We start from the raw sequence: 27,862 nt of genomic DNA on the forward strand, positions 1-27,862 counted from the left end.
GTGGCATTGCAAGCTGGTACAATTACTCTGGAAATCAGTCTGGCAGTTCCTCAGAAAACTGGACATAGCTATACCAATAGGAAGTGTTATACCTCAGGCATACCACTCCTGAGGAAGTGGTATACCTGAGGACCCAGCTATACCACTCCTGGGAATATACCCAAGAGATGCACCAACATATAACAAAGACACTTTCTCCATTAAGTTCATAGCAGCCCTATTTATAATAGCCAGAAGCTGGAAAGAATCCTGATGTCCTCCAACTGAGGAATGGATATAGGAAATGTGCTACATTTACACAATGGAGTACTACTCAGCTATTAAAAGCAATGAATTCATGAAATTCTTAGGCAGATGAATGGAACTAGAAAGTATCTTGAGCGAGGTAACCCAATCACAAAAGAACACATATGGCATGCACTCACTAATAAGTGAATATTAACTCAAAAGCTTGGAATACCCAAGATATAATTCACAGACCACATGAAGCTGAAGAAGAAGGAAGACCAAAGTGTGTATGCTTTAGTCCTTCTTAGGGGGAACAAAATACTCACGAGAGGAAATGCGGAGACAAAGTGGAGCAGAGACTGAAGGAAAGGCCATCCAGAGACTGCCCCACCTGGGGATCCATCCCATATGCAGTAACCAAATGCAGACACTATTGTTGATGCCAAGAAGTATCTACTGAGAGGCTCTGCCAGAGTCTGACAAATACAGAGGTGGATGCTCACAGCCAACCATTGGACTGAGCGCAGGGTCCCCAATGGAGGAATTAGAGAAAGGACCCAAGGAGCTGAAGGGGTTTGCAACTCCATAGGAAGAACAACAATATCAACCAAACAGACCCCCCCCCCCAGAGCTCCCAGGAACTAAACCACCAATGAAAGAGTACACATGCAGGGACCAGCTGCTTATGTAGCAGAGAATGGCCTTGTTAGGCATCAATGGGAGGAGAGGTCCTTGGAACTCTAGGACCAAGGCTAAATTTCCCAGTGTAGGGGAATGCTGGGCTGGGGGTGGGGTGGGGCTGGGCAGGAGTGGGTGGGCAGGTGGGTGGGGTAACTCCATCATAGTAGGGGGAGGGAAGATAGGATAGGGGATTTCTGGAGGGGAAACCGGGAAAGGGGATAACATTTGAAATGTAAATAAAGAAAATATCAAATATAAGAAAAAAAACCCTGGAGTTACAGGCATAGATAACCATTCCTGGCTTTAATGTGAAATCAGAATTTGAACTCAGGTCCTTTCTTAATTCATTCTTTGCTTGCTTCTTTCTTTTCTTCCTTCTTTCTTTCCTTCCTTCCTTCTTCCTGGTGGCTATTGTTTTTTGAGATGGGATTTCTCTGTGTATCCCCAGCCATCCTGGAACTTGCTGTGTAGACTAGCCTCAAACTCAGAGATTCACCTGCCTCTGCCTCTATAGTGTTGGGATTAAAGGTGTGTGTCCCCACTGCCCTGCTGGTCCTCTTGCTTTCATAGCAAGCTTCTTTATTTGTCAAATATCATCCTAGCTTCACTATCTGACTTCTTAAATGCTGTCAAATTTCTGCAAGTATTCAAATATTTCTTTGTATTGTAAACATTTAGCAAGTATTACTTGCTAAAGAACAGATTAGTTTGGAACGCTGACAGAATTACTCCACCATGATGATACAGCAGGCAGACGTTCATGTAAGAGAGGAGACAGAGCCTAGGGGAACTCAGCATCCTTCACATGTCTTAGTTCAGTTGCAGAAGGCTTGGAGTTTACACTGGTTCTTTAATAGAGCTTTTCAGACAAAATAAATTTTTATATGAATTCAGTGCTCCTTGATATCAGCTTCCTTTTTCTAATATATAGAAAGTCTGAGCACAAATTATATATTAAATAAAACCCACAATTAGACACTACATGTTGGCCTCATTTTGTAAGGAAATGGTTGTTTCCTTCAATTGGAAGTGGTGATAGTGTATCATTTTCAGTTGGTTTATATCTTTCTCAGCATCAAGGGTTATAGATAAACATGAAGATATTTGCTACCCACGCAACTGAAATATAATCATAGAGTTATTCGTGTTCTCAAACCACAGGGAATCTTCAGCAAGAACTTATGGCCCATGTGCAACAAGCCAGATGGGATCCCATAGTTGAGAGAGGAAAGTGAACATGACCTTCTACCCCTAAGCAGGAAGCTATCTCCAACAGATAACCACTTACAGAGGAAAATTTTGTTTTCTCCATTAGACTCACTGGGAATACAAACCACACTTAAGGACACAGTTCATGTCCAACAGTTGACACAAAGCAAACTCAATCATATTTTTAGAGATTTTTTTTGTCTCATATTGTTTGTTTGGGCATTATTTTATCTTTTTTTTAACCTTACTGTCCTTTTGCTTGTTGTCTATGATTTGTTGATTGTGTGCATCTATGGGTTTTGTGTGAGTGTGTATGTGTGTTTGAGTGTGGGTATGCGTGCATATGTGTGCATGTGAGTGGTTCTCTTTTTATTTCCCTTTTTATTTTTGTATTCTGCTTTTTTGTTTTTATTTTTGCTTGATTTTGATTTTTTAAAAAGAGACAGAGATAGTCAGCTTGAGGAGTTGGATGTATGGGGAGCTGGAGAGGATCTGGAAGGAACTAAAGGAGAGGAAACCATGGTTAGAATATATGAAGAAATGTTTTCAATAGAAAACAACTTATGGTCCAAACTGGGCACTAATGAGTTCCCTAAGAAGGGAAAAAACAGGGAGCGTCAGAGTAGACTGTAAACCAGGGAACACTGTTAGAGGAAACATGATCCTAGGTCAGGGGGACCTTGCCCAAAGTCATTCAGATCTATGAACATACTGAATTAAAAAAATATGTCTTATGATTGGGTTGGATGAGAAACTAAGCATAAGAAAAGGAGACTTGGAGACCTTTGTGCTAATCAACTAGGACTCATGTGGAGGAGTTGATGATGTCAATATGGCCCCTGGTTACAAGGGCAGGCAGATTATTGCTGCCTTTTTGCTGATTAGTCTCTAATGGGTATTGGCCTTTTCCCTATAGCAAGAACTGCACATAGTTTTTTCAAAACCTCTTATATGTTTATTACCTGTAAAATATTAAGAATGTAGGCTTTGAACTTGAAGACAAGTTGCTTTCCTGGAATTCACAACTTGGAAATGTTGGTGTTGATACTCAATCTTGAGAGTTTGTATAATAAAGCAGCAGTTACATGCATTTGTAGGGACAAATTATCTCCTTAGGTTTGCAAAAAGGCAATGAGAAGCTTGTGGCCGGTTTAATAGTAGGAACTAAGCAACTCATCTCATGAATCGCTGCTATTTTTCTAGTATGTGAAAATGTTTCCTCTTCATGGTAAATCATCACAGCCAAATGAGTAACCATGAGATTGTGTGAATGACTGAGAAAAGCTATGGAGATCTGTACTCTTTGGAAGAAAGTAACTGTGAGTATCCCACTCTAACGAAGGAGAAGGAGGTTCTTCTGTTGTAGTTCTAGAATCATCTGTGTCTTCAGGGAGGCCTGGGTTCTCTTATTGGAGAATATCCTTTTAGATAATACAAAGACACACCTGCACATCTATGGAGAACTATTCACAGTTATGGAACCAGCCTAAATGAACTTCAGAGATGAATGCAGACAGGAAATGTGGTACCAACATATACATCTGAAGAAGAATGAAAAGATGCCATTTTCAGGAGAGTCGGTGCAACAAGGCATAGTCACAGTTAAGTAAAAAGAAACCAGATTGAGAAAGACAACTGTGTGTTTTCTGTAAAATTAAGTTGAATACAGACTTTGGGAAAAGCACAAAAGCAGAATGAGGACTAATGTTACAGAAGGACAGAAGGACAAAGAGGAGGGTTAGTGGGAGCAGAGGCCTAGAGGGGAGATAGAATCAAAGCAAATAATATTATGCATGAAAATTCCTCAGTACAACTTATTATTTTGTACAATGAATAGAATAATAGAAACAAAAATCAATAAAAGGAAGACATTATTCCTCATCTTTTTGGAGGTGGGTGTCCTACATGTGTTGCTTGTAATACTTGAATAGATAACACATTTATTCTTCCTTACTGATTTGTTTTTTTTAATCATTTATTTCTATCAGAATGTACTCATGTATATTTATTTTCCACTTTGGTTTATAGTCAAGTAGAGTTTATTTATTTTGATGCTCCAATTGTTGAGTTTCTGTGAATATTGGGGGCTTGCTCAGCTGCCGCTCATGGTCTCTCCACATTGCCATTGCCTGCTTGTTCTTTACTCTCTGAACTCTCCTGTTTCACTTCGAGAATCAGTCATGCCTCCAAGGAGACTTGGTTTCTCCTGGTGGAGAATATTTGAGACCAGAATATTGGTCTCAGCTGTGGGAATCTTTTTTTTTCTTATAGTATGAAATAGAGTTTATTTAGGGCATGGGGAAGGGAGGGGGTAGTAGAGAAAGAAAATGCAGAGAGAATGAGAGAGAGAGAGAGAGAGAGAGAGAGAGAGAGAGAGAGAGAGAGAGAGAGTATGTGTGTGTGTGTGTGTGTGAGAGAGAGAGAGTGTGTGTGTGTGAGAGAGAGAGAGACAGAGACACACACACAGAGTGTGTGTGTGTGTGTGAGAGAGAGAGAGAGAGAGAGACAGAGACACACACAGAATGTGTATTTGTGTGTGTGTGTGTGTGTGTGTGTGTGAGAGAGAGAGAGAGAGAGAGAGAGAGAGAGAGAGAGAGAGAGAGAGAGAGAGGCAGGTGAAGAGGAGAGGAGAGGAACAGAGGTTGGCCATGAGCACGTGGAGAGAGAGGGCAGAAGGGAATGGGGAGAGAAGGGGCAGAGGGAAGAGTCTAAGACAGCAAGACAGCAAGAGCAGCTGTGTGAACCGTCATGTGAATAGTGGGCAATGGCTAAAGGTCAAGATGTTGGTTACCCTTGAAGGAGTACAGGTCACTGGAAGGGTCCACGAGGGACTCGAGGGCATTGGATCCATTTTTTCCCTATCATTCCTGGTTCCCTGACTTTCTTTCTTTCTTTTTTTCTTTGTAAAGCTTCATGTGTCAGTGCACATATGTTACACATACATTATGAACTGCTGCTATATATCAATAATTTTTTTCTAAAAAAAAAAGGGAAAACCAAAATTCAGTAATTCACATTCACTGAGTATAGATGGGTTAGGTAAACTCTGGTTTGAAATTTTTCTTTCAAACAATAGCCACCTGGTGGTTTAATGTCTAAAATCAGCAAAGGACTATTTCTTGCCTTAGAAGACCATTGTGAGCTATAAATGAGTCCTCCTGAGATACATGTACACACACACACACAAACACACACAAACACACACACATGCACATACAGTTGGTTCTCGTTACTTTGAATTTAATATTTGTCAGTTTTTTTTATTTGTTTGGGTTTATTTGAAATATAGAAATCAATCCTCATGTCACTTTTATGATCACTGAGGACATTCACTGGTGGTGAACATCTGGGAGCTCCCTGGTAGCTTTCTGAAATTTTCTAGCTTTCATACTGTAAACTTATGTCTTCTTCTCCATATATTTACTTGTAGTGTCCACTTTTTTTGTGATTTCTTGGTTGTGATTTCATGGTTTACAGTGCTCTTTCTAAGTGTAGTGGTGGAGCCTTGTCTAGTGTTTAGAAATGCTGGATATGGGTGATACGTCTGTTACAGGGAAAACACTGTAGGTAGGCACAGTTCAGATGCGAGTTACAACACGGTTGAATTTAATGGTAAGGAGTTGATAGATACTGTGTATTAGATCAGAAACACACAAAACAAGGTTATCAGGTGACAGGTTGGTGTAAATTGATCAGCTACTCTTAGGAGCCTAACTGGGGATTCTTCTGCAATCAATGGCTCAGCAGGAGCTAATGTAGTATTTGATGACTTGACAGAACTTGTGAACAAACAACAATCATCATCATCATCATCTTTATCATATGCATATATGCATATCTATGTGTGTTTATTATATAGACACAAATAGATAGAAGGATCGTGCCTATACATACACTAAAGCAATCAACAAGAGTGGATGTTACCATCACCAAAGGAGCTGAGGGGCATTAGTTTCCCCTCCACAATCACTGTCAAGAAAGTGGATTGATATTTTTTTGATGGTAAGTAGTGCTCTCCACCATGGTAGAGAAATAGAAAGCAAAGCCATATAAACGAAGCAACCCTCAGTCTTATGGAATTTAACATACAGCACAAAAGGCCTCACGCACCGAGTACTTAGCATGCACTCAATGTCCATTTTTCAATTAATTTAGCAATTTTTTTATGTCTACCACTATACTCTTTAATTTTCCATGAAAAATATCAATTTTAACACGTTTTTATATATATCTCATCTATCTTATCAGAAATATTTTCCATGTAAACCTTCAATTTTATCATAAAATGTTTTTACTTCCTTTTTCAATGAAAGAAAAAGAAACACCTAGAAATTGAGAGTTAAAAAAAATGTATGTCAGATGAAGTAGAGCAAAATTCTAAGTTATTATATTACACTAAAATAGATGAGTGTGCAAATAAGCACAGGTAAGACATCTCCAGAAATAATATTAATGCCTATACTTTTGCTATTAATATGATTTTAATATAAATTTAATTTCTAGGAATAAAATGCATCCTTTGTACCACACAAGTAGTGGAAAACCTGTCTGATGTGTCAAACGGACATGCGCTCTAGGCTTCAAGTCAAGCCTGTGAGATTCTATTTTTCTTGGTTGAGGAAGCATATCTGTTCTGACGCAGTGCCAACTGAATATGGGATCCGACTGTCCCAGTTATCCTGAGCCAAGAAAAGCACAAAGGGCTTCCAGGCCCATTATGGAATATTGTTTGGTGTCAGTGTGGCTGAGGAACCGGCCACTATTAAAAGCTTTCTAGGTGTTTTCAGTCCAGTTACTGGGCTTGGAAAACATCCTCCCACCAAATATGGAGGGCTGAGGGCATTGAAAAACACCTATTCTCTGAGCCATTAAAAAAAACACAGTGTTTAGGCCACTATGCCCAGTATACAGGACCATAGAGATGTTCATGATGAGAGAACAGGTTCCAATGGAAACACAGAGTAGGGAAGAGACACCTCTTTTTTCTTTTAAGAGAAGCCCAGGATCCACTGGACATCAGATTCAAACGTAAGCCTTACTGTACAGCTCCAAAGCAGTTCAGAACTGACTGAAGAGCTGTGGGCAGTCGTATCTGGGCTACCAGAGCATCCCACCTGATGTCTATAGCTCTCATGAGAATGCTCTATAAGGAGGATCAGGAAGGCTGCTCTAGAAATACAGAGGACATTAACAGGGAGGGGGTGAAGCTTGCTTAAGTTGAACTAGATTTTCTCCAGATAAATGGATTCAATTATTTCTACAATTCCCTATCATGCCTAAAATACAATAGCTGAGTAAAGAAACATGATACTCTTATTGTTGCATAGCAGTAATCTCATCAGGCAAAATGCAAGGACTAGTGGTGCAACCATTCCAGGTATGACTAACGGAAGTTCCTACTTGGAAAGGGATGGCTACCGGAAGTTCCTACTTGGACAGGGATGGCTACCGGAAGTTCCTACCTGGATAGGGATGGCTACCGGGAGTTATGTATAAGAGCTAACAAGACACACATTTGGCGGGTCCTCATGTGGAAACTGCAAGGTTTATTGTTCAGCTCTGCCTACAAAATAAACTTGGCTAAATCTGGGGGGTTGAGAAACAGCCTTTGTTGCCTCTGCCTTCCAATTCTGTGTGACACTCATGTGACAAGCGCATCTGGACTGCTTCCAGTCACGGTCCAAACATGTCTGAGACACTAGCACCATGTCATTCTTACAAAACTCTCAAGAGCTTGCCATCAGCTGGTTCAACGTCCTCTTAGTTGGCTTTAGTGGGCGGCATTCCCTGAAGTTTTCTGTTTTCTCACCTGTATCGGGACTTCACAGCTTTAAGATTTCTCCCTAGCTTATTTCTTCTTTCCATTCTTCTTCCATTTCCTGAGTAGTAATTCCATCTACATGTCTGTTTTGTAGAAATAAAAAGATGTTGTGAATTATTGAAAGGATTGAATTACTCCAGGAGACCAAGTAGAAGTAGATATGAGCTTCTCACTCTTACACTCTCCTTGGGCACTTCCTTCGTATATGGGCTTGACAAGTAAATCAAGGATAATCGATGATAGATGGGCCTCTCCTTGTTAGAGACAGCCCAACAGGGCCAGATATCTCAACCTAACAAAGGCTGCAAGTGGAAGATGGTAGCTCCATCTTGGAACACTCACCAGCGTTGGGTGAGAAGGGTTATACAAGTTCTTACAAACAACCTACAGCTGGCTCTAAGTCTTCCAACTGAGAGCAAAGTCAGTCTCAGAAGGAAAAGGGAGACGAAGGTGGGGCATCCCATCTATGCTGTTTCATATCAGATCCCTGGATATAGCTTGGATTCCTCTTTTCTCCAAAATATATGCCATACCATTTTTCTCCAGAATCGTTTGGATGGAGACATAGGAACAATGAGTTAGGAGTTAGAGGTTTAGGGCCCAGCTCCTGAAACTTGTTAAAATCCATGTCGGATCTGGGCTCAAACCTTTCCTACCCTCAATGTTTTGTACAGTTAAACCAATGATCTAGAAGACAGTGTACATCAGCTCTGCTATCCTCTGTGAGTTCATGTGTTACTCAAATTAATAAAAAATAGTTGCTTAAACTAGAGGTGATGGCACACACCTTTAATCTCAACAGGGGCAGGCATTGATCTGAATCTACAGAGCTGGTTCCAAGACAGGTAGAGCTACACAGGGAAACCCTGTCTCAAAAACCAAAACAAACAAACAAATAAATAAATAAATAACTGGTGTATAGAATATTACAGATCCAAAGTGTTTGAAGGTGGACTTGTTTTTCAAATTCTGGCCAGATATCTTTGCAATGTAGACTATTTCAAAAGAAAAGTATTTTTTCTGAGTATTTTATTTGAAAATAATGTTTATCTAGAAGGCTTACTAAACATTTGTTCCATAGAGAAAGAAACATATATTTCTTTGCTTTATTTTGTTTTTGGTTTTCGAGACAGGGTTTTTCTGTACAGCCCTGGCTGTCCTGGAACTCGTTCTGTAGACCAGACTGGCCTTGAACTCAGAAATCTCTGGGATTTCTGCCTCCCAAGTCCTGGGATTAAAGGCATGCATCTCCACTGCCCAGCTTTATTTCTTTGTTTAATGAAAGGTTTGATCTGTATTAGAAAGAAAACTCACTGTTTACCATTCAAATTTACAAAAATAGGTTACATATAGATGAAATAACCATAACAAATCTTGTAATTTCTCTAAAAACATTGAATATATATATAATATATATATATGTGTTATATATATATATATATATATATATATATATATATATATATATATATTCCTCAAGTATTAGTTATCAAGGGAAACATTAGATAAAAACTTAATAAAATATTATTTAGGGAAAATAAAATCCAATGTTGATTTCTTTCCTGAACTCTTAGCATGGGGATCTCACTAAATAGAAAATAGGACAATAGGCCACATGAGAAAGCAACACAGGAAAGGCAGTTACTGGTAGAGCAGAGAGAGTCCAAGCAGGCTCATTGTTCAAGGGGAATGAGCAAAATTATCTGGCAACTATTGGTAGTTCCTATAAAATGCCCCCGTTCCTCTTTGCAGATCACAGAGGACATGCTAAAATTTTCTGCCTTTAATTTCTTTGTCAACCATCAGCAGCTGGTGAAAAAAAGAAGAGAGAAAGAGAAAATGAAAGCTCATAGGTTTGGCATTCATATTATTATGCCCCCCCAAATGCCCTGAGAATTGACAGATGGAGAGCCAGCTGTAAACACACGGGACCAGGGTCTCAGGGGAACCCCACACAAAGCAGTGCTGAATGCTGAGGGCTCCTAAAGTGGCCACTTCTCTGAATCCCCAGTGTGGTCTCTCCAGCCAGAGTAGCTAGCACTCACCAGTGAGACCTTGATCATTTTGTCTCAAACTGGGAGTGTTAATGTGCTTTGATTCCCTGAGGTAGCTAAGAGACTTTTCACCAGCATTGACTTCTCCATGTGCTGCTCAGAACCCACCCTGAGAGGGGGGTAAAGTCAGCCATAGAGAAGGGCTGGGCACTGCTATGCTGCCTTCTGGTCCAAGGATGTGCAGCATCCTTTGGCAGGAGCGTCTCTTTAGGAAAATGAACAGTATCCGAATCCTTTCCTGCATAACTCGACTAGTGCAGTTTTTGAACCAATCGAATGAGGAACTACATTAATTTCACAGCCCAGTGGCTCTCTAGGTGTGGTCATTGAACAATGGCAGCTTCACCAACTGGTAGCTTATAAAAATCCACAGTACCCAGTGTACATCAGAGCCTTTCAGGAACCTTTCAGGGCAAGTCCAGAAATCTATATTTTAGCCAAGTTCTCTCTAGGTAATTCGAAAGCAGACTGGCATTTGTGATCTACTTTCTAATGCCCAATAATCAGGATCCTATAATAATAGGGTATTTATAAGTTCATACTGCCCAAACTGAAAATTTCATATATTTATACTTGCAAAGTGTTTCGTCCTACACATGGGTAAACACACTGACGTTGGAGGGAGACAGTTTAAAACCTCTCAGCCAATGAATGGTAAGCGAAGAAAGAGGACATGAGTTTCCCAGTCTATCTCACTGCATTAAGTCTAGGAATAACATTCTCTCCATCTATATGTTATAGGAAAGGTTGACATTCAGGTCACCTGAGGTAGGTGCCATGGCTAGACGTGGAGGTGCCCTAGATCCTGGTGGCATGGTTTGAATGAGAAATGACCCTCAGGCTCCTGTGATTGACATTTTGTTGTCACCTGGTGGTGCTGTCTGGAGAGGTGGTGTGACAGCACTGGTGCAAGAACATCACTGAGATCTAGTTTTCAGAGTGTGTAGCTTCATCCCACATTTTGTTGGTCCTTTCTGATTCTTGTGTGCTGATGAGATGGGATCGACCGGCTTCCTGAGCTGGTCATCTGTGGTCGTGCCTGCCCTGCTGTAATGGACTCTCTCTATGGAATGGTAAGCCCAAATAAACCCTTCTCCAACTTGGTTTTGGTCATGGTTTTGTATTAGCACAAAGTAAGAATCCTATACTTTATGAAATCCACGTAGGGAATAACTGTCTTAGCAGAGACCAAAAGACACAATCACCTAAGTGAAAATTTTGCTAAATTCGCCTTGCAGATAGACATGGCTGTCTCCCTTAGCAGCTCATATTCCCTTTGCACACAGACAACCAGGACACAGGTCATTTAGTTTCTATTACAAAAAGTGAGGCAAAATGATGGTGTGTGTGTGTGTGTGTGTGTGTGTGTGTGACTGTGTGTGTGACTATACAACTGGCATGTCAAAATCACTTTAAGAATAGCTTAATTTTTCTACCTCAGAACTGAATCATTTTTACATTGGGAAAAGAATGTAGCAAAACCTCTTCAAAATGAGTGTGTAGAGTGATCATAATGTTTAACTAGATGTTTGACAAGGTCTGACTTAAAAAACTCAACTACACTTTTCTGGTTCATATTGTCTTTGGCTTTCAGTGTTCAAAACAGTCTCAAGCCTGTAGTGTTCAGAACTCAGCCTTCCTAACTGCTTTAGAAACTGAACTTGTAATAGAAAATAACAGATGTATTTTCTGTTTGCTCCTCTGTGTGTGCTAGATGGTGTCTCTTGGTTTGCTTGTGACTATGCCAGTCATGACATGTCATGGTATCGGGACCAAGTTTCATACAGAGAGGGTAGGCTTAGCATTAGAGAGCCTCAGTCGTGTTTGTAGTTGTCCAAGGTCTTAGGTTGGGCATTTCTTCTCCCAGTTCTGAGATACAGGCTGGATGAGCCCTGCTAACAAGCAGGCTTCCACAAACATTGCTATAGGGCCTTTGCATTACAGTGGGCTCCATTTATAAACATAGATAATTCTATTTAAAACTAATATATTATTTAACAATCAGGCATTTATTTATTGTTGTAGGATATTTTCTGTGCAGTCACATTGAGGAGGGCCTGTGATTGGACAGGAAGAAGGAGGTGGAGCTAGGAATCAGGAGGTCAGAGGGCAGGCACACAGGCAAGAGGCAAGGCACCTGGAGGTCTGAGTATCAAGATGGAATCAGATGTTACATTATCTAAAGTTTATAAATTGGGATAAGACTTTTATCATTATAAATTGGCATCTTGTAATAGTGAATTTAATATACATAAATCTAATTGGCAAACTAAATAAGCTTTAAGAGTTTTGATTTCCTTGGTTACTATAATGTGGGTCCGCTGATGGTGGAGAACTGGTGGCCCTGGGATGCTGTAGGTACTAGACGGGAGAGATTAGCTCAGTGGCAGCGGTGGAGGCAGCAGCAGCGGTAGCAGCAGCCGTGAGAACTGCTCTGAGTATGACCTGCCATGACTTGGTGCAGAGGCCTGTCAGAGCAGGAGAGTTGTCAGGGTGGTCTTTATTTCCTGCTACAATTTATAAATTAAATACACTTAATTAATACAAAGATAGTAACCCATGTGTTGTATTGCAGTGTGGTGTTTGGATATCTGGGTTGTGCTGTGATCAAATTAGGATATTTTCTATCATCATTGGCTCATATATTTATATTTTTATTGTGTGAGTATTTAAATCCTTTTAGTTATTTGGGCAGACATTATTTCCAATCAGTGTCACCTTGCTGTGAGCAGAAAACCGGGAATTATTCTTTCATTCTCAGCAGAACTTTGTACACACTGAGCAATCTCTCCCCATGGCTTCTCTAGGATCTGCTAACCATGGTCGTTCTCTGTGCTTCTACGAGAACAGTTTCTTCAAATTCTGTGTATGACTGTAATTCCCTGGCATTCGTATTTTTTTTTGTATCCCTGCTTCACATAATGTTCTTTAGATTCATCCATGATGCTGTAATGAGTTTTCATCCTTTATACGACATAATAATATTCCAGTGCATCTGTGTATGCTCATAGACAAATGTCAATCATCCATTCATTCATTGCTGGATAATTAAGTTGATGTTTCTTTCCCATTGTTACTGTTGCTGCAATAAACATGGGTACACCAGGTATTTCTTCTGCATATTGAGTTCATTTTATCTACATAAATAGTAGTGAGATTGGTAGAACATATCATTCTATTTTTAATAGTTCTTTAAGGAACCTCCTAAATGATATATTTTTATTTCTCTTTAGGTTCTTCAGTTATGTACCTAATGTACAATGTTAGGAAAAAAAGATATTAAGTATTATTGATAATGATTATTGATAATGTAAATATATATATTATATATTATATATATAATAAAAATGTAATGCTTTGGGTTTTGATTTCCCCACAGGTACATGTAGCAATGACATTTACTAGATCTTAGTGATTAGACCTTTAGGAAGTCCCCAATGGGAGGACATCATTATTGGGAGTGTTCCCTTACCCTGCTGGCCTAAAGAAGAGAGACACCTGACCATAAACTGAAACCAGGAGCCACACAACACATTTCTTTTTTAAAAATCGAATAACTTCAGTGCTTTGTCACAGCCATAGAAGACCAAACAAAACTAAAACCTACTAAAGGTCTACATTTCCTTTGATATTCTGATCTCCGGCATAATTTTAACTTGTTAAACCAGTGACTAAGCTGTATGTATACTTTAAGTTGACATTATAAGGTTGTTACTGCAACAGGTCACATTATTTCAAGTAATGAACACATCAAATACACACCACATCCATTCATAAGATGCTAGGGGTTTGGTGCTCTTAAATGTTCTTTTATTAATTCCATTTTCCTAAGTCAAAACGATGCTTCTTTTTTATGGAACACAGTTGCCCATCTTCCTGCTGATTAACCTCCTGACAGTTGAGAATGGACAACTACAAACATGACTGAAGCTCTCTAATGCTAAACCTACCCTCTCTGGATGAAACTTTTGGTCCCAATACCATGACATGCCATCTTCTGTATGACATGAATGGCAGGTTTTGTGAACCATGCATTAGAATTATTATGCTTTGCGCTTTAAAAATTAAAGAACATGAATGTTTATGTGAAGAAATAGCAGTCAGCATACAACAGAGATAGCTACACATACATGCTTATGATAGCATGTTATTTCTGTTAAATGTATGTGTTTAATGAATTTTTAAAATCATACTAAGACAATTCAAATGATGATATTTATCAAAGTGGATCCTTGTAGTGTCAATTTAAAATACACACTTAGGGTGTTAAAATTATGAATATAGAATTATGAATATAGAATTATAATATAGAAGGTGATAAGATTCTACTCCTTAGCTTTCAGCATCAGTGAGTTTTCCATTACAGTGAGAAGAGCTCAGCATTCACAGTGGAGAACTTGAGGAATCCGCCTAGGTATCCATCAGCAGGTGAGCAGCTGAGGAGAATGTAGATGTGCACAGTGCACGCCAATTAAAGCCCTGAAGGATAAAATCACATCATTACAAGGAAGTGGATGGAACTGGAGATCACTGGGTTAAGTGAAGTAAGTCAAACTCCAAAAGATGAATGCCATACAAGTTTTCTCTCTAAGGAATATAATTTCAAAATAATATACAATAAAAATAATAATCTGTAACACATGGTTGTTGAGGAAAGGCTGTTTGAGGAGAGGAATGGGAGACTCATGTGTGGTATATCGGAAATTGGGAACTGTCACCTGTTCACACCTTTATGCACCCAGTGTCACCTTTGTGCACACTGGGAAACTGGCTCTCAGTTGGGTTGTCCCTCTCATTTCAAGCCCAAGTATATTTAGCTCAAAGTGTCCTCTCCTAGACTCCTTGTCTGGGGATGGGCTGGCCCTCAACTCTGTCACAAGGAGGAAAGATATCAAAATAATATAAGTCAAACTCCATGTCCTTGAGGACACTCAGAAGGCAAACTATTCCCAATCAGATGTTCATTCAATGATACAAATGCCTACAGGTAGAGGAGAACAGCAGGAAGGTCATCTGCAAAAGAGTGTTCTTGCCTGCTTCGAACTCTCGCCGGGGAGTGTCACACAGCAGAGGCTTTCCGTTCTGTTTCTTCTGGAAGACTAAGCATTCTATGTGACGATGCCTTCTTCCTTCCGCTGTCCTTTCCCTTGTAAACCTCACTCAAGGGGGCACAGCTTGGTGCAGGCCTGTCGGCTGGATGCTCTGGGCGATTGTCTCTCTGGACATCCCTAATTAGTTTTCTCCAGATGTTTGTAAGGACTGTTTGATGATATTACCTTTGTTTATTCTCTCCATTAAACTACTAGGATGTGTGAAGAGCTCCACTTGATATATATATATCACTATATATATAATCACTGTAAAATTGCTTAATATATATTTTATATTATATATAATACATAATACATAATATACATCACTATATAATTGTTTAATATATATTATATATTATACATAATACATAATACATATCACTGTATAATTGCTTAATATATAATATATAATGTATAATGTATATTATTATATTATTATAGAATATATCATATATAATTTATATATTATTAATATAATTATTTATTATAATATACAATAAAATTTATTATATATTTATCATATAGTATATAGTATATAGTATATAGTATATAGTATATAGTATATAGTATATAGTATATAGTATATAGTATATAAAATTGCTGTTTGCGGTTTACTCTTATACTTTTGTTTGTATCTATTTAACAAACCCAACTCATTCAAAACCGAAATCATCACATTACATTACTACCATAAATGTTCTCTGCACCATACAGAGCACCAGTGAAGAAAGCAAGAGGGAGTAATGGAGTGGATAAGACCAAAGCACATAATACACTCAGATGAAAACGTCATCAGGAAGCCTGTGATTGGCTACAATGATTATACACGTAAGTAATGTATGCAGGCTTGATTGTATACTCCATATATCCGGTTTCAAGGTCCATGAACATTCCTCAATTCTCTATCTGTGGAAGATTTCAGGCTCCATCCATTTTGATCACTTAATAGAACTTTGTGTTTTGAAGCTTGTATGAGTTATAAATGCCTTTTTCTTTAGTAAGAACATGAGTCTTAAAGATAATTGAAAGATTTTTTAAAATAAAAATTTAAGGGGAGGTGGGAGTGTGTCGGGTAGAGGGGCATATACATGGAGGCAGGGGGTGGAAGGAGGGGTAGGGAATCGTTGGGGAGGGGGCCTTTTAGGAGAGGGAAATTGGGAAAGGTTTTACCACTGGCAATGTAAATGAAGAAGATACTCAATAAAAAAGGACTAAAGAAAAAGAAATAAAAAAGAAAAAACGTAAGTGAAAACTTTATAATTTTTCTTGAAAAGGTTTGAGAAGAATCTGCTGTTTAGTGAGCACATGTTACTTTTATTTATTTATTTTGAAAATAAAAATAATAATAAAAAAGTATTCTGATTGTGGTCTTTCCTCTCTCAACTTCTTCCAGATCCTTTTTACCTTTCACCTCCCAAAATCCACACCCTTTTATTTCTCATTAGTATACAAACAGGGATATGAATAACAACAACAACAACAACAACAATAATAATAATATGAACAAGCAACCCAGAAAAGGACAAAACAAACAGAAGAGAAAGCTGAAGAAAGATAAAGCTCAACAGACACACCTAGATGCAGAGACACACTAAGAAATCCCTCTGCCAAGGCTATTGGATGTGGCTTTCTACAAATTAACAGCAAGACACCATCACTGAAGACAGTACCTACTCAATTCACTGAACAGGAGAAGTCAAGCTGGTTCCTACTTAGAACACAACCCTACTGATTAGTGTTCAGGATACAGGAGGGTACTCTGCATGCTTCTGTGTGTGTGTGTGTGTGTGTGTGTGTGAGAGAGCGAGCGAGCGAGAGAGAGAGAGAGAGAGAGAGAGAGAGAGAGAGAGAGAGAGAGAGAATCCCCAAACCAATCCAACCACACACCCTCCAATCTGCTTGCAGGATGCACTAGTGCCACAGTAGAACAAACCAACCATTATCTGTTTAGATTTAAGGCTTGCTCCATGAGATAGCACCCTTCCCTGACACTGCTTGAGTGGTCAAGTACCTGCGACTAGATAGGACAGGGACCTAGGGGGAACTCAGTACTACTGCTCTGCTGAAGAATCATGGCCATAAAATGACTCCCAGTGACATTCTGCTGTGTTCATAGATCGGTGTCTTGCTGAGACGCCACCAGAATAGCTCTCTATTGCAGAGAATAAAGACAGAGACCCACAGTTGGACAGTGTGCACAGAACGAGAAACCTTGGAACGCTCAGTTCTTAGTGGGTTTGCTCAGTCAATTCCTTCTGCTCAGGCTCAGTGAACCTGTGGAAGAGGAGGCAGAATATGATAAGAGCCAGAAGGGATAAAGGACGTCAAGAAAACAAGGCCTTACAGACATGTCAGGGCTGATGTACGGATGGACTGAGAGACTATGGCAGCATGCACCGGGCCTGCACAGGTCTGAATCAGAGGGGGTCCTAGTGCTGAGATTAGAAGTAGCCACTCCATCCCTAACACAGAAGCTATCTCCAATGGATAAATGGTTGCAAATGAAACATTAGTTTTCTCCAAAGAAATCTCACTGGATATACAAACCTCTTTTTATTTTTTATATTTTTATTTTCTATATTCTTTGTTTACATTCCAAATGATTTCCCCTTTCCCGGATCCCCCTCCCCATATGTCCCATAAACCTTCTTCTCTCCATCCATTATCCAATCACCTACATCCTTTTTCTCTGTCCTTATATTCCCCTCCAATGCTAGATCAATCCTTTCCAGGATCAGGACCTTCTCCATACTTCTTCATGGGTGTCATTTGTTATGCAATTTGTGCCTTGGGTATTCAGGGCTTCTGGGCTAATTAATATCCACTTATCAGAGATTGCATTCCATGTGTATTCTTTTGCGACTGGGTTACCTCACTTAGGATGATATTTTCCAGATCAAACCATTTGCCTAAAAATTTCATGAATTCATTGTTTCTAATTGCTGAGTAGTATTCCATTGTGTAAATATACCACATTTTCTGTATCCATTCCTCCTTTGAGGGGCATCTGGGTTCTTTCCAGCTTCTGGCTATTATAAATAAGGCTGCTATGAACATAATGGAGCATGTGTCTTTATTGCATGCCAGGGAATCCTTTGAGTATATGCCCAGGAGAGGTATAGCAGGGTCCTCCGGAAGTGTCATGTCCAGTTTTCGGAGGAACCGCCAGACTGATTTCCAAAGTAGTTGTACCATCTTACAGCCCCACCAGCAGTGGAGGAGTGTTCCTCTTTCTCCACATCCTCACCAACACCTGCTGTCTCCTGAGTTTTTAACTTTAGTCATTATGACTGGTGTGAGGTGAAATCTCAGGGTTGTTTTGATTTGCATTTCCCTAATGACTAGTGATGCTGAACATTTCTTAAGGTACTTCTCAGCCATTCGAATTTCTTCAGGTGAAAATTCTTTGTTTTGATATGTATCCCATTTTTTAATAGGGTTATTTGGTTCCCTGGGATCTAACTTCTCGAGTTCTTTGTATATATTGGATATTAGTCCTCTATCAGATGTAGGGTTGGTGAATATCCTATCCCAATATGATGGTTGCCATTTTGTCCTTTTAACAGTGTCCTTTGCCTTACAGAAACTTTGTAATTTTATGAGGTCCCATTTGTCAATTCTTGATCTTAGAGCATAAGCTATTGGTGTTCTGTTCAGGAACTTCCTCCCCACCCCACGTCCTCAAGGGTCTTCCCCAGTTTCTTTTCTATTAGTTTCAGTGTGTCTGGTTTTACATGGAGGTCCTTGATCTACTTGGAGTGAAGTTTGGTACATGGAGATAAGAATGGATCAATTCGCATTCTTCTGCATGCTGACTTCCAATTGAACCAGCACCATTTGTTGAAAAGGCTATCTTTTTTCCACTGGATGTTTTTGGCTCCTTTGTCAAAGATCAAGTGACCATAGTTGTGTGCGTTCATTTCTGGATCTTCACTTCTATTCCATTGGTCCACTTGTCTGTCACTGTGCCAATACCATGCAGTTTTTAATACTATTGCTCTGTAGTATTGCTTGAAGTCAGGGATACTGATTCCCCCAGAATTTCTTTTGCTGTTAAGAATAGTTTTAGCTATCCTGGTTTTTTTGTTATTCCAGATGAATTTGAGAATAGCTTTTTCTAACTCTGTGAAGAACTGAGTTGGGATTTTGATGGGGATTGCATTGAATCTGTAGATTGCTTTTGGCAAGATGGCCATTTTAACTATATTAATCCTGCCGATCCACAAGCATGGAAGATTTTTCCATTTTCTGAGGTCTTCTTCGATTTCCTTCTTCAGAGACCTGAAGTTCTTGTCATATAGATCTTTCACTTGTTTGGTTTGAGTCACACCAACATACTTTATATTGTTTGTGGCTATTGTGAAGGGTGTCATTTCCCTAACTTCTTTCTCAGCCTGCTTATCCTTTGAGTATAGGAAGGCAACTAATTTGCTTGAGTTGATTTTATAACCAGCCACTTTGCTGAAGTTGTTTATCAGCTGTAGGAGTTCTCTGGTGGAGGTTTTCAGGTCACTTAAGTAAACTATCATGTCACCTGCAAATAGTGATAATTTGATTTCTTCCTTTCCAATTTGTATCCCCTTGACCTCCTTATGTTGTCTAATTGCTCTAGCTAGAACTTCAAGTACTATATTGAAAAGATATAGAGAGGACAGCCTTGTCTAGTCCCTGATTTTAGTGGGATTGCTTCAAGTTTCTGTCCATTTAGTTTGATGTTGGCTGCCGGTTTGCTGTATATTGCTTTAACGATGTTTAGTTATGGGCCTTGAATTCCTGTTCTTTCCAAGACTTTTAGCATGAAAGGATGCTGAATTTTGTCAAATGCTTTTTCTGCATCTAATGAGATGATCATATGGTTTTTTTCTTTGAGTTTGTTTATGTAGTGGATAGCATTGATGGATTTCCTTATATTGAACCATCCCTGCATCTCTGGGATGAAGCCTACTTGATCATGGTGGATGATCATTTTGATGTGTTCTTGGATTCGATTGGCAAGAATTTTATTAAGTATTTTTGCATCAATATTCATAAGAGAAATTGGCCTGAAGTTCTCTTTCTTTGTTGGATCTTTGTGTGGTTTTGGTATCAGCGTAATTGTGGCTTCATAGAATGAGTTGGGTAGAGTTCCTTCTGTTTCTATTTTGTGGAATAGTTTGAAGAGTATTGGCGTTAGGTCTTCTATGAAGGTCTGATAGAAGTCTGCACTGAAGCCATCTGGTTCCGTGCTTTTTTTGGTTGGGAGACTTTCTATGACCCTTTTTATTTCTTCAGGTGTTATGGGACTGTTTAGTTGATCTATTTGATCCTGATTTAGTTTTGGTGTCGGATATATGTCTAGGAAACTGTCCATTTCCTCCAGATTCTCCAGTTGTGTTGAGTATAGGGTTTTGTAGTAGGATCTAATGATTTTTTGAATTTCCTCAGTTTCTGCTGTTATATCTCCCTTTTCATTTCTAAGTTTGTTAATCTGGATACTGTCTCTGCGCCCTTTGGTTAGTCTGGCTAAAGGTTTATCTATCTTGTTGATTTTCTCAAAGAACCAGCTCTTGGTTTTGTTGATTCTTTGTATGGTTCTCTTTATTTCTACTTGATTGATTTTGGCCCTGAGTTTGATGATTTCCTGCCTTCTACTCCTCCTGGGTGAAATAGCTTCTTTTTGTTCCAGGGCTTTCAGGTGTGTCATTCAGCTGTTAGTGTATGCTCTCTTTATTTTCTTTTTGGAGGCACTCAGGGCTATGAGTTTTCCTCTTAGCACTGCTTTTATTGTGTCCCATAGATTTGGGTATGTTGTGTCTTCATTTTCATTAAGTTCTAAAAAGTCTTTAATTTCTTTATTTCTTCCTTGACCAAGGTATCATTGAGTAGAATATTGTTCAGTTTCCACTTGTATGTGGGTTTTCTGTTGTTTTTGTTGCTATTGAAGACTACTTTTACTCAATAGTGATCTGATAGGAGGCATGGGATTAGTTTGATCTTCTTATATTTGTTGAGTTCTGTCTTGTGACCAATTATATGGTCAATTTCGGAGAAGGTACCATGAGGTACTGAGAAAAAGGTATATTCTTTTGCTTTAGGATAGAATGTTCTATATATATCTGTTAAATCTAATTTGTCCAAAGCTTCCATTAGTTTCACTGTGTCCCTGTTCAGTTTCTGTTTTCCTGATCTGTCCATTGAGGAAAGTGCAGTGTTGAAGTCACCCACAATTACTGTTTTAGGTGCAATGTGTGCTTTGAGCTTTAAAAAAGTTTCTTTTATGAATGAGGGTGCCCTTGCATTTGGAGCATAGATGTTCAGGATTGAGAGTTCTTCTTGTTGTATTTTTCCTTTGACCACCAAGAAGTGTCCCTCAGTGTCTCTTTTGATGACTTTGGGTTGAAAGTCAATTTTATCTGATATTAGAATGGCAACTCCAGCTTGTTTCCTGGGACCATTTGCTTGTAAAATGTCTTCCAGCCTTTTACTCTAAGGTAGTGTTTGTCTTTGACCCTGAGGTGTGTTTCCTGTATGCAGCAAAATGTAGGGTCCTGTTTACTTATCTAGTCAGTTAGTCTATGTCTTTTTATTGGGGCATCGAGTCCATTGATGTTAAGAGATATTAAGGTATACTGATTATTACTTCCTGTCATTTTTGATGTTATTTTTTTAAAATTTGATTGGTTAACTTCTTTTGGGTTTGATGAGAGAAGGTTACTATCTTGCTTTTTCCAGGGTGAAGTTTCCCTCCTTGTATTGGTGTTTTCCTCCTATTATCCTTTGTAGGGCTGGGTTTGTGGAAAGATATTGGGTAAACTTGGTTTTGTCATGGAATATCTTAGTTTCTCCATCTATGGCGATTGAGAGTTTTGCTGGGTATAGTAGTTTTGGCTGGCATTTGTGTTCTCTTAGAGTGCATGAGATCTGCCCAGGATCTTCTAGCTTTCATAGTCTCAGGTGAAAAGTCTGCTGTGATTCTGATAGGTCTTCCTTTATATGTTACTTGGCCTTTTTCTCTTACTGCCTTTAATATTCTTTCTTTGTTTAGTACATTTGGTGTTTTGATTATTATGTGACGGGAGGTATTTCTGTTCTGGTCCAGTCTGTTTGGAGTTCTGTAGGCTTCTTGTATATTTATGGGCATCTCTCTCTTTATGTTAGGGAAGTTTTCTTCCATAATTTTATTGAAGATATTTGCTGGCCCTTTAAATTGTCAATCTTCACTCTCATGTATGCCTATAATCCTTAGGTTTGGTCTTCTCATTGTGCCCTGGATTTCCTGGATATTTTGGGTTACAAGCTTTTTGCATTTTGCATTTTCTTTAACTGTTGTGTCCATGATTTCTATGGTATCTTCAGCATCTGAGATTCTTTCTTCTATCTCTTGTATTCTGTTGTTGATATTTGCATCTATGTCCCCTGATTTCTTCCCAAGGTTTTCTATCTCCACGTTGTCTCCCTTTGAGTTTTCTTAGTTGTTTCTACTTCTGATTTTAGATCCTGGATGGTTTTGCTTAGCTCCTTCACTTGCTTGTTTGTGTTTTCCTGTAATTCTTTAAGAGATTTTTGTGTTTCCTCTTTCATGACCTCACCTTGTTGGCCAAAGTTCTCCTGTATTTCTTTAAGTGATTTTTGCGTGTCCTTATTGGCTTTTGTATTCTCCTGAATTTCTTTCAATGATTTTTGTGTTTCCCTTGTAAGAGCTTCTAACTTTTGATTCATTTTCTCCTGAATTTCTTTAAGTATGTCCTTCATGTGTTCCTGTACCAGCATCATGACCAATGATTTTAAATCCAAATCTTGTTTTACTGGTGTGATGGGGATATTCAGGACATGCTGTCAAAGGAGAATTGGGTTCAGATGCTGCAATAGCCTTGATTTCTGTTAGTGACGTTCCTGCGTTTGCCTTTTGCCATCTAGTTCTCACTGGTGTTAGTTGGTCTTGTCAATGCTGGACTCACAGGTGCAAGCTGCCTCTTCCCAGGTGGCTTCTGGTGCACAGCTGACCTCTTGCACTGGCTGGAGACAGGGTGCTGTTGCCCAGGCTGTTCAGATCCCGAAGCAGACACCTGAAGGCTCCCGCAGGGTCCTGCTGGACTAACCAGAGCACACTGACTCCTTCCAGCTGGCCTCCTGGATGCCCCTCTTGCCTCTTGCAGGACCTGGAGATGTGGTGTTGCAGCCCAGGCTGTTCTGGATCCAGAAGCGGAGATCTGAAGGCTCCCGTCAGAGGCCTCAGGACTGGAACCTAAGCTCCGTGCTGCCGGAACAAGCTGTGCCACAAACCTCTCTTAAAGCCAGGTGCCATGCCATTCCGTAGATGTCCAATACAATACAAAACCATGGCATTTTTCAAGGTTCATGTCTCATGATGCTTTGTGAGATGTTTTTTTTTAAATTTACCTCACAGGGCCTTGTGCCTATATTATGGTTTTTCACTTTGTGTTTTCGTGAAGGAATTTTTGTATATTTAAAATTATATATATATATATATATATATATATATATATATATATGTACTAAACAGTACAGAAAGTTTAAAGTATGTATTTAAATATTTCAAATTATTATTTATTTAAACATTTATTAATGTTTAACAAATATATATTTAAGAAATGATATGTTTGCATGTGGGTATTTGCACATGAGTCCAGGTCTCTGAAGAGGTCAGTGTTAGCTCCTCTGCAGCAGGAATCAGAGGGGGTTGTGAGCTGCCTCACATGGGTGCTAGGAATCTTGGCTTCTCTGTAAGAGCAGAAGAGCTCTTAACTTCTGATCCACCTCTCCATCTCCCTATGAATTTTCTTTTTTGGTTCTGATTTTGCATTTTTTTCATGGTCTTAAAAATTTTACAATTTTGATATTAAAGATATTTATTTGTGGTAACCCTGTCTCAAAAGATCAATCATGGTATGCACTCACTGATAAGTGGATATTAGCCTAGAAACTTGGAATAACCAAGACATAATCCACACATCAAATGATGTCCAAGAAGACCTCAGGGGTAGCCCCTGGTTCTGGAAAGACTCAATGCAGCAGTATAGGTCAATACCAGAACAGGGAAGTAGGAAGGGGTGGATGCGGTAACAGGGGGAGGGAAGAGGGCTTTATGGGACTTTTGGGGAGTGGGGAGCCAGAAAAGAGGAAATCATTTGAAATGTAAATAAAAATATATCGAATAAAAAAAAAGAAAAAAGATATTTATTTGTATCTTAGATACTTCGTTTTAGCCCCTTGGTCTCTGCTGTCACGATTGATGAGGTTTTTCTAACACTCTGGCGAGCACTGGTGCACAGATGTGGAGAATTCCCATCTCTTCTTTGCATTTTGCCTGTCCTAAAAATGAAATCTGGTTAGAGTTTGAAGAGAGAGGTTGAAAGTTTTTCTTATTCCTTTGGTAATTGGGTCAGAGATACAAATGCATATTAAGAACTGAGTGTAGAGAAGAAATTCCCAATTTCACACGGATTTTGTCATTAAGGAATGTGGCATGGTATTTCTTGGTGGAAATGTACTGAAGTTATGGTTCTAAAAGAGGCAATCCTAACTTTCATACTGGGCTAGTTTTTTATCTAGCCTTCAGCAGACAGATATTTATTGAGGTATGAGAGCGAACCTAATGAGCAGAGACCGAGACAAGCAATAAATATCATCAATGTCTGAGCAATCCAAATGCTATCCTGGGGAGATGCAGCCCTGGGGGGAAAGGAAGCCCATAGGGTGGGGAAGCCGGGGAGGCAGAGGAATTGAAATAGAATGGCTGCTCGCTCCCTATAGCAGTTCTGGGAAGCAATTCAGCACCAAATGTCCATGATTCATCTGCTCTTTAGATATAGCAATGACTTGGAGGAATGCTGACCTCTGAGTAATTTCTAGGTACCTTATCTCTTTTTCCTGATAATGATATCTGCTCTTTATTAAAAAGATTCAAACATTAAAGTAAGTATATCCAGATGGCCCTTGATTTCGAGTGGTTTGTCTTACAACTGCTTATATACGTTGATGCTTCCAAGAGCTATAGACATTCCGAGTACCTTAAATTTGAGTTACGTTGTTTACCTGGGCTAGCAATGTGCGGTATAATCTTCTTTCATGATCCTGGGCAGTCGAGCAAGCTGCCGCCCTGATTCAGGCACTCAGCTAGGAGGAAAACACCAGATTGTCTACAATAGGTTGCTAAGCTATGCTCTTCAGTCCATTCAGTCAGCCTAAGATACTTTGAATTAACTGTGATGTAATGAGATGTAGCCTGTACCTAAGTCAAATAGCATCTGAATTGCAAACAGGGGACTATCTTAAAGTCTTTCCTAATAGTTTGTTTATGATACCACAGGCAGTAGGGAAAGCCAGCTAGGCTGCAATGCCTGCTGACAGAAAGACCCTTGAGGTTTGTTCCCTGAGGTGTAGGTGGCATTGCGGCAGCTACACCGGACTGTGATTAGATTGATTGGTAGCCAGGATTTGCTGGCACGGGCAGAGGGATATTTGAGTGTGCAGAGTGGGCACTGCAATTCAGCCTCTGCCAGGCAAATTACACCTCAGCGCTTGCTTCATCAAGGTTCTGCTCCTGTAGGGGTGCGGGGTCTGCTCAGCAGGGATTGGTCTGATTGTGCTGTCTCTTCAGGACAATAGTATCCGTGTTCCTGAACAAGAGGGTTCATTCTCTGTCCTTCAAAATACAGACCGGACTGGTCTACCTTCTAGGGAACAACTTCTGAGCCCCTGCCTGCTGTTGTGACACAGAAAGCTAAATGTGGGTGGGGACAGCACTAGCACCTACCCATGGCGCTTTGTAGATTGTGTGAAATGCAGATACAAAGAAGGAAGTTGCGCAGGAGTGGCTTTGTGGGCAACTCTGCAACTCTTGGGCTGTTAAGCTGTAATATTTTTATTTTACCTGGCTCCTAAGTACCCTGGGTCTCCATTGAACAGTTACTCCTGGGAAATTAGTAGCCATGGGAGAGAATGAGAATATGCCAATGACAGAAAACAGTCCTCTGCCCAACTGAATTATAGAGTTGATCTAGAATTATGTATTAATTAAAAGAAACAGTGCTCATTTCTTTTTTGTAGTGATCACGAGGCAGGAGACAATAAGGAAGGGAGAGAGAGAGGCAAAGGCACCAGAATTTAGCAATCCTTCCATGGAGTGACAGATTTAGTTTCTGTTCTTTGCTCTCCAGGCATTTCCAGTTTCGTCTACAGTACAGGCAGCAAGAGCGGTCACGTTGGCTCTCCATGTTGAGTCTGCTTCCGCTTCTTTGGGCTGCTCAGGGTTACAGAGCATCCCTCGTGGGAACGCTTACCATCTACTTGTGAAATACGCTCTTGATTTTGGTTTAATAAAACTTTGGTGACAATTCATATACAAGTCGATTTATGGATGACCATCTTTGCCTTAGAAAATTGAAGTATGAATCTTGACTGTATTGTCAAAGATCAAATGACAGTCAGGATAAATCACCCTTCCATTTCCAATATTTGTATGTGTGATATGTTGGGAGTCATATGTCCTGAGATGACACAAAACTGTTGTTATAAGAAAAGTCTGTGTGATAGAATATCACAAATCCAACAAATGTGGACTGTTTTTATACTCATTTGCATACTACTATCAAGAGGAAATCTTTTTGAGTACAAATTGAGTTTGGAGCTCTTGATAAAAAGGTACGGGCCATTGGATTCAAGATTTGGCCTTTGCTCTAGAGGCAAACTAAAAAAAGAATGGCAGGGGGTTATTGTAATAGATATACATAGAATAGATAAACACATTGTATATAGAATTGTATATTGTAATAGATATGCGTAGAATAGATATACATAGAGTTAGTGAATCCTTGAGTTTCCAGGCTATTGTAGTTGTAGCTGGTTTGTTGTTGTTTTGTTTTTTGTTTGTAGTGGCCATTCTCCTGCAGGTATAAGTTTTGCATCCAATTGTAGTATTAAAGCATAAATGTATTATGAAAGTGTGAATTCTACAGGCATGAAAGGTATGCAACTGATATGGAGCCACTGTAGAGGTGTGGGTGTGCAGAGTCAGCTTTCTACGCTGACTCATAAAGTTAAATCTTTCTTCTACCCATCCTGTTAAAATGCTGCCACACAGACACATGTTTATAAAAGTTGTGGGGTAGGCATTGTTGGGACCAGTGTGATTGCATTGCTGCACAAAGGGAAGAAAAGAATGCAATTTGGCAAGCGGATTTCCATTTGTAAGAAGGATGTGATGGAGCCCACACTGGGCTCATGAACCTACCAAGATAGCCTCTGCTTCCTATCTCAGATGTAGACAGTGACTGCATCTATTCCCATTGGTGGAGGCTTGACTCCACAGTCTGATATGATTGGCTAATTGGAGCCAGGGAAGAGGGTGGAGACTCAGGAAATAGGAGCTCTTGACCTTGGATGGGACAAAAACCTCATATTTTTCTCAGCGCTCAAGACGAAAGCTAGCTGGCTTTTCTTTGGCTTTTTTAAAAATCTAAGGCAATGGTCCTTTTCTTTTACATTCATTTCTAAAGGTCTTATGAATTTTCAGCAATTGCTAAACTATCCATGACATTTTCATGCCCATAGCATTTAAGAGTGGTGGAAAAAAAATGTGAACTTCCTTTATTGGTATCCTGAATGACTATTCATGGTTTCTTTCAGGTAGGTGGGGACAGAATCATCTACAGAGCAGGGAGTATGAGGAAACGCACACCTTCCAAAGGAGAATGGCGTTGACGGCAGACGCAATGAGGAAGGGCACGTATTTCTTAGCTGATGTTATTTCATGAGTAGGAATCCCTAATAATTCA

Source organism: Apodemus sylvaticus, chromosome 16 (genome assembly GCF_947179515.1).
Source record: "Apodemus sylvaticus chromosome 16, mApoSyl1.1, whole genome shotgun sequence".
NCBI classification, from domain to species: Eukaryota; Metazoa; Chordata; class Mammalia; order Rodentia; family Muridae; genus Apodemus; species Apodemus sylvaticus.